We start from the raw sequence: 7750 nt of genomic DNA, 5'->3' as shown, positions 1-7750 counted from the left end.
ATGAGAAAGGGTCAAAAACAAACTGCAACATACCCACCCCAGGTCTGGAGTTCGTGTGAAGCAATCGATTAGGGAGGTGGAAAGCAGGGACATGCAGCCTTCCAGTCAGGACCTAGAAAAAAACAATCATGCTTTTGAGTCTTCATTGTCTGCTGTCTCCTCAAAGAACCAGAGCTCCAACAACAAAGTAAGACCAGGTCCTTGGATGGATGCATCAGTGCCTGGGTTAAAAATCACTACGAAATGGAAATGCAGGACCAGGGAATTGAGGGATGCAGTGATTTGGATATGGTTTGTCCCCCAAGGGTTAATGTGTAGGGAGCTTCTTCCCCAGTGGGTCAATGTGGGAAGCAATAAAATTGCTAATGGGAGGTCCTAATGGGAGGTCCTTGGGTTACTGGGGACACTACTGCCCTCCAAAGGGAATGGTGGTATCATGGGGTAAGTTCTTCTGAGAGCAGATTGAAACCAAAGTCCAAGACTTCCCTCCAAATTGGTCTCTGGCTTCCTCTCTGGCATGGTAATCTCTCCCTCTCATATGCTATACCATAGTGAAACTAAAGGATAAAGGATAAAGAAAAGGTTATTTCTAAAATCAGATAGAAAATCTAGGCACAGTGGTGCACACCTGTAACTCCAACTACTCAGGAGGCTAAGGCAGGTGGATCACAAGTTTGAGGCCAGTCTGGGCAACTTAGAGAGATCTTGACTCAAAATAAAATTAAAAGAGCTGGGAATGTAGCTTGATGATCTAACATGTGCCAGGCTCTGGGTTCAATCTCTTCTACTGAAAAATAATCAGATAGAAAACAAAAAGATAGGCTATCTACCAAATAAAACAATAGTCACTGAAAGATTCTCATCACCATAATAGAGAACAAAAGGCAATGAAGTCAGATTGTCCAAGGGCTGAGCAAAAGTATCCAGAAGCCTAGAATTATATCCCCAGCTAAACTATCATTCAAGACTCAAAGTGAAATCAAAATATTTTCAGACATAAAAGACTCTTTACCATCCAGAGAAACTAACTGAAAAAAAAAAAACTTGCAAGGAATATATGTCAGCAAGAAAAAAAGGTAAACTTAGAAACTGGTAAAATCTGTTGATAAATTTAACTATTTACTATTTCATAACTATATAATTGTTAAATAATAATATCATATAGACCAAAAGTTAAGAAGACAATAATGAGGATGCAGGTATTCTCTGGGTAGAATATCCTAAGGTTTCATCCAAAGGAGAACAAAAATAATAAATAACCTTTGACTTTATTAGAAAAATTAATGGTAAAAGAGACACACTAAAATATAAACTCCTGGTTACAAGAAAAATAGTACAAATTATAGTTTCCAAGTCAACAAGAATAGGGAGAAATAGAGAAAAGAAGACTCAATCAATCTAACAACAGCTTTAAAAAATAGAAAAATAGAACTAAAGAAAAACACAGAGTAAGATAGTAAACATAATACATGAGTGATCACCATAAAATATGAGTGGATCAAACTTACCACTCAGACAAGGGGAGCAGATTTTTAAATATCTAACTGTATGTTACTCACCATGACAGAGAATATTGGAGGTAAAGGGACAAAAAAAGCACCCATACTAGACAAATATTAAAGGAAATCTGGTATAGTGATGGAATTGTGAGATGCCATTTGGGGCAAAAGCTACGAGAGAAATAAAGAGACATTATTAGATATGATAAAAGGAACACACTCACCAAAGAGGCATAACCATCATGAAGTTCTATACATCCAAATATCCTGCCTTAAATACGTAAAGTAAAAGTTGGCAGAGTTACAAGAAGATGTTAATGAATACCCAGTCATGATAAGAGTTTAGTGCCCTTCCCCAGAAACAGAAAGATTAACAATAAGGATATGTATTATTTGAACCATATAACCAAAAGTCTCAGTCTGATAGATAAGTCTAGAATCCTGCTCCCAGTAAGTGTGGAATATTAATTATTTTCAGGCACAGAAAGCATATTACAAAAATTGACTTTTTACTAGGTCACAAAAACAGTATCAATAAATTATAAAGAATCTACATTATGCAGAGAATATTCTCCAACCAATGCACTTATATTAGAATTCAACAATAAGCAAAGTTTAAAATGCATTTGGGAAGGAAAAAACACAACCCCAAATAGCAAGAGTGACAAAGAAATTCACAATGGAAATTTATGAAATATTTAGAACTAAATGACAATGACTATACTTCATATGAAATGTGTGGAACATGATTAAAGCCTGTCCTACAGGGAAATTTTAGCCTTCGATGGATTTACTTTAAACCAAGAAGATTAAAAATAAATGAGTTCCTTGTTCAGCTCAAGAAGCTAGAAAATCAGAGTAGAATAAAGAAAACAATGAAGATAACAGCAGAAATTAATGAAATGTAGAGAATATTAGAGATGATTAACCAAAACTTTCCTCCTTAAAAGATTAACAAAATAGTCAAACCTCAAACCAGGAAAAAGTATATGATAAGCATTAAAAATAATGAAAGAAAACTATGAATGACTTCAAATCAATGAGACATGGACAATTTTCTCTAAAAACATAAATTACAAAAACTGACTGAAAGAGAAATTTAACATTTGAATAAACCAATAACATTAAGAAAATGAAATAGGTAGTCCAAATTTTCTTCCCTTTCCCAAAGACACCAAACCCAGCTCATCCCAGAAACATGTTTTGCAAAGCCCCAAGTGACAGGTGCCTCCTATTTTACACACAGTTTCAGAGAATTGGGGGTTGAGAAGATGAATACTCCCCTAATTTTATAAGACTGGTGTGATTTTACTACCCAAACCAGGCAAGGACAGTACTAAAATGAAAAATCACACCTGAGTCTGTTTATTAATATGGATACAAAAATTCCAAATAGTGAAAAATCCATTCCAGCAGTGTGTAAAATACATAACTAAATAGGGTTTATCCCAGAAATGCAAAGGAAGCATTTGACATAATTCAACAAGCTAGCAGATTAAAAATTATATGGTCATATCAAAAAGATGCACAAAAAGCAACACATTCAAGGTTTTTAAAAGGGGGAAGGAGAGAAAACTCTTAACAAAATACAAATAGATATAGCTCATTTGGTGGAGTGCTTACCTCACATGCACAGGGTCCTGGATTCAATCCCTAGCACCACAAAAAAAAATAAATTAATAATAATAATAATAATAATAATAATAATAATAATAGAAATAGAATGGAATTTCCACAAATTAATACAGAATGCATGCAAAATCTCCCAGTAAACATTTCTTAATGTAATCTTAATGATGATATTTTAGGGTCCTTCCCAATCAAATAAGAAAAAAGACTAGGGTGGCTACAATTGGCAGTATTTTTCAAAATTGTCCTGGAAGTCTAGCTAGTGTGCCAGAGAATAACAACTGGAAAGAAAGTCATAAGTATAAATGTCATTATTTCCAGATGGTATGACTATCTGCATAGAAAAATAATCCACCGATGGTCAGTGAGTGAGTGAATGAATGAATGAAATGCTGTTTGGTTCTACTGGATGGGGGACAAACACACAGGAGAATGTCACAGTTCCCTGGTAGCACAGAGCAGCTGAGGCTATGTGACCTTCTCATCAGAACACATAGCTGTACCTGCCCTCCATGGAAGACAGGAAGTCTTTCCATTGGACTGATCCAGTCTTGATTTAAAACATCATGGTATTTTATTATGGATATTTTGCATTCATTCGGGTTTTCAAGCATTGTACTAAAACATCATTTATCTCCATTACTGAGTTTTTCTGGTACCCCTTTCATTGTTCAAGTGCCTCCTTGCCCTGCTCTAGTCTCAGCCCTGGAAAGGTTGATGTGTTCTCTCATGTGCGCTGACGCAGTTCCCACCACCCCCCATCCCCACAAAGACTGGAGAGCAAGCCTCAGGGCTCAGAGGCACCTGCTCTATTAAGGGATCCCCTGCTTTAGTGCTTCCTACGCACTTGTCATTGCTGTCACTCAGTCAGACGTGTCAAGTGAGGCTGTCAGGCTTCCTGTCTCAGTCTAAGAAGGAGGGAGGTGGAGCTGAGGCTGGGAGCCATTTTTGTGCCAAATTCACGGAGGCGGGGGTCCTTTCTATAGCTGGGTCAGGACAGGTTGGCTGTTCAGTTGAGCCCCCTTCTGGTGGACTATGGTCCAGAACCCCTCTCTGGAGGATCACAACCCACAGGACTGCTGTCCTATCCCTTCTGAAAAACAGTCACCTCACACAGACCCACAGGATCCCCAACTCTCCTACCTGCAATCTTGGCCCCGGAATCTGGCACTTATGCTAAATAGGCCCTACCTCTCAAGGGTTGGGAGTCATTCAGATTCTAGCTCTAGCACTTACTAGCTGTGTGCCCTCGGGAATGTCACATTGAATTTTTCCTGAGCTTCCGTTTCCTCATCTGTGAAAAGGCAATCAGAACACCTGCTCCCAAGGCTCATGAAAGAATTAAATGGAGACAATACCCATAATGTGCTTGGCACAGTGCCTGGGACATGCCGTGTGCTCCATAAATGGCCATCAACAATCACGTCATCGATGGTATTTTAAAAAGACACAAGTCACAGGATGTGGGAACGGAACATGAAAAAGGTGATTGTTTTTGCTATGAACAGGAGGGTTGTATGGAAGAGGTAGCACTGAACAGGATCTGAGGAAATGAGCAAACCTCTTCACAGGGAGAGAAAGCAGGGTGATATCCTAGGCCGAGGGAATGTATAACGTGCTGGATTTTATAGAGCAGAGTGAGGCACAGGAAGCTCAGGACAGGTGGGAGGATACCCACGGGGTTAGCAGGTGGCTTAGAGTCAGAGCAAGGGGCCCACCATGCTGTGTGAAGGACTCAGGCATATAGACAGGAGCCATTGCTGCTTCTAGAGGAGCAGAGAGGAGTAAGATAGGGGATGGGTAGTGTAGAGGCCCATATCTCTTCATATTTCCCAGTCTTACCTCTCTCCCTCCCTAGATTGTAAGCTTCTTGAAGACAGGACTGGTCAGATTCCTCTCGTGTTCCCAGAGTCCTGCAAGTGGCCTGACTTGGTGCCCTGTGAATAAATGGACTGTGGCTTTCCTTCCAGAAGACCTAAAGGCCTTCTACCCGATCTCTCTCCCCCGAAGAGGATGAGGCTCCTCTACCCGATCTCTCCCCCCAGAAGAGGATGAAGCTCATCCCCAGGTTCTGGATCAGTGGTGAAGGCAGAGCATTGGCACTCGAGGTCCACCCAAACCCCTGATCCTGGGTATTGGATGTTTGTACGCGCCCACCTGCACAATGACAACAGGCAGCACTGGAACCTTCCAGGCCCAGGGACAGCTCAATCACCCTGTAAGTACCACTGCAATCTGGGGGACTGAAAAGGTGTGGAGTAATGTCAACTTAGCTCAGATGGAATTGCATTTCTCAGAATTCCTTTGCCCATGTGCTTTCAGGTTCAGGGTGGCTCCAAGAGAAATTTGCACAATTTTTAGGAAGTAGAAATGAAGCACCAGCCTTTGCTCTCTGAAGGGCAGGTGAAACACACCACACAGCATTGCACTCACAACTGCTAGCTCACCTTGCTGGTGCAGAGAGCACCTGGGCTGTACCTGCTGCAGTTTCTGCTGGATCTGCTGCTTTAGTTTTTTTCCAAATCTTGGATCAGGTATTATATTCAGCTTTTTCCCGGTCATCTGTTTCAACAAGATTGGAGACAGTGAGGAACAGACACAAGGTTGTAGTTTATCCTATGGGATCCAGTTAATAATGTGCTTGTAAATATTTAACAACCAGTTTTCCAGGTACAGTTGCCACATGAATGTTGGTTGGTATTTTTGTTTATGTTAACAAGTAAGATAAAAGTGAAACAACAAAGATGAATGTTAGAACTTGACTTATTCATCAATGTTGTAAGCTACTTCTTTGTTAAACTGAAAAATAGTTTTGAGTATCTCAAGAGTATTTCCTTTATTCACAATGGAGCTGGTATAAAGATGTTTTAAATCTTTGTTATTTTTTAAAGTTTTAGTTGCTTTATTAACATTTTCTTCTCCTTTGCCTTCTTAGGTCTAAACCATCAACAAAATAATAAATCAAGTGCTGATTTGTCGCATTTGCCAATTTCCACGGTGTGAACGCTCCCATCAGGGCTACTTGAAAGCTACCAACATGATACCACTGAACCTAGAGTTGGTGAGAGATGCACAATAGCATACCATTATATAGCATCTCCACCAAGCAGATATAATACACGTTAAATGTGTTCAAGAGCATAGGTAAAACTATAAGACATAGCAAAATAATTAGAAAGTAATGAGTTTTGAGTTTTTTCCTCTGTTTTTAATGCAATATATTTAATTCTAAGTTTGCTTAATCTAGTTTTTTTCTTTCTTTTTTTATTTATCTTTTAATTTTTTACAGACTGCATTTTGATTCATTGTACACAAATGGGGTACATCATTTTGTTTCTATGGTTGTACATGATGTAGATTCATACCATTCGTGTAATCATATATGTACATAGGGTAATGATGTCTGTCTCATTCCACCATTTTTTATACCCACCTCCCTCTCATTTCCTTCTACATAATCTAAAGTTACCCCATTCTTCTCTTCCTCCCCACCTCCCCACCCCCATTTTATATCATTCTCCACTTATCAGGGAAAACATTTGACCTTTGTTTTTTTGGGATTGGCTTATTTCACCTAGCATAATATTCTCCAATTCCATCCATTTATTTGCAAATGCCATAATAGTGTTCTTCTTTATGGCTGAATAATATTCCACTGCATATACATACCACAGTTTCTTTATCCATTCATCTGTTGAAGGGCATCTAGTTTGGTTCCACAATCTAGCTATTGTGAACTGAGATGCTATAAACATTGATATGGCTGTGTTACTGTAGTATGCTGATTTTAAATCCTTTGGGTATAGGCCAAGGAGTGGGATAACTAGGTCAAAAGGTGGGTCCATTCCAAACTTTCTGAGGATTCTCCACACTGCTTTCCAGAGTGGTTTCACCAATTTGCAACTCCACCAGCAATGTAAAAGTGTACTTTTTTCCCCACATCCATGCCAACATCTATTATTGTTTGTGTTCTTGATAATAGCCATTCTAATTGGAGTAAGATAAAATCTTAGAGTTGTTTTAATTTGCATTTCTCTAATTACTAGAGCTGTTGAACACTTTTTCAGATATTTATTAAGTGCCTGTGTGTCTTCTTCTGTAAAGTGTCTGTCCAGTTCCTTGGCTCATTTATTGATTGGGTTTTTTTAATTTTATTTATTTATTTTTAATTTTCACTATTTATTTTAAAAATATGGAATGCTTCACGAATTTGCGTGTCATCCTTGCGCAGGGGCCATGCTAATCTTCTCTGTATCATTCCAATTTTAGTATATGTGCTGCCGAAGTGAGCACAGTTCTTTGTATTTTTGGCGTAAAGTTTTGTAAGTTCTTTATAAATTTTGGAGATAAGTGCTCTATCTGAAGTGCGTGTGGAAAAGATTTTCTCCCACTCTATAGGCTCTTTCTTCACATTCTTGGTTGTATCCTTTGCTGAGAAAAACTTTTTAGTTTGAGTCCATCCCATTTATTGATTCTTGCTTTGATTTCTTGTGCTTTGGGAGTCTCATTGAAGAAGTCTGATCCTAAGCCAACATGATGAAGATTCGGGCCTACTTTGTCTTCTATTAGGTGCAGGTCTCTGGTCTAATTCCTATGTCCTTGATCCATTTTGAGTTGAGTTT

At 38.8% G+C, this 7750-nt stretch overlaps 1 non-coding gene across 1 annotated transcript; it reads right to left on the bottom strand.

Annotated features, from left to right (window-relative positions):
• Positions 1–7314: 7314 nt before the first annotated feature.
• LOC124981617 (U6 spliceosomal RNA) lies at positions 7315–7421 on the bottom strand. Its single transcript, XR_007108106.1, has one exon. It is a non-coding gene; the product is annotated as a U6 spliceosomal RNA (small nuclear RNA).
• Positions 7422–7750: the final 329 nt, after the last annotated feature.

The sequence above is a fragment of the Sciurus carolinensis genome, chromosome 3 (assembly GCF_902686445.1).
Source record: "Sciurus carolinensis chromosome 3, mSciCar1.2, whole genome shotgun sequence".
NCBI classification, from domain to species: Eukaryota; Metazoa; Chordata; class Mammalia; order Rodentia; family Sciuridae; genus Sciurus; species Sciurus carolinensis.
This window is presented reverse-complemented; position numbering and strand designations above follow the sequence as displayed.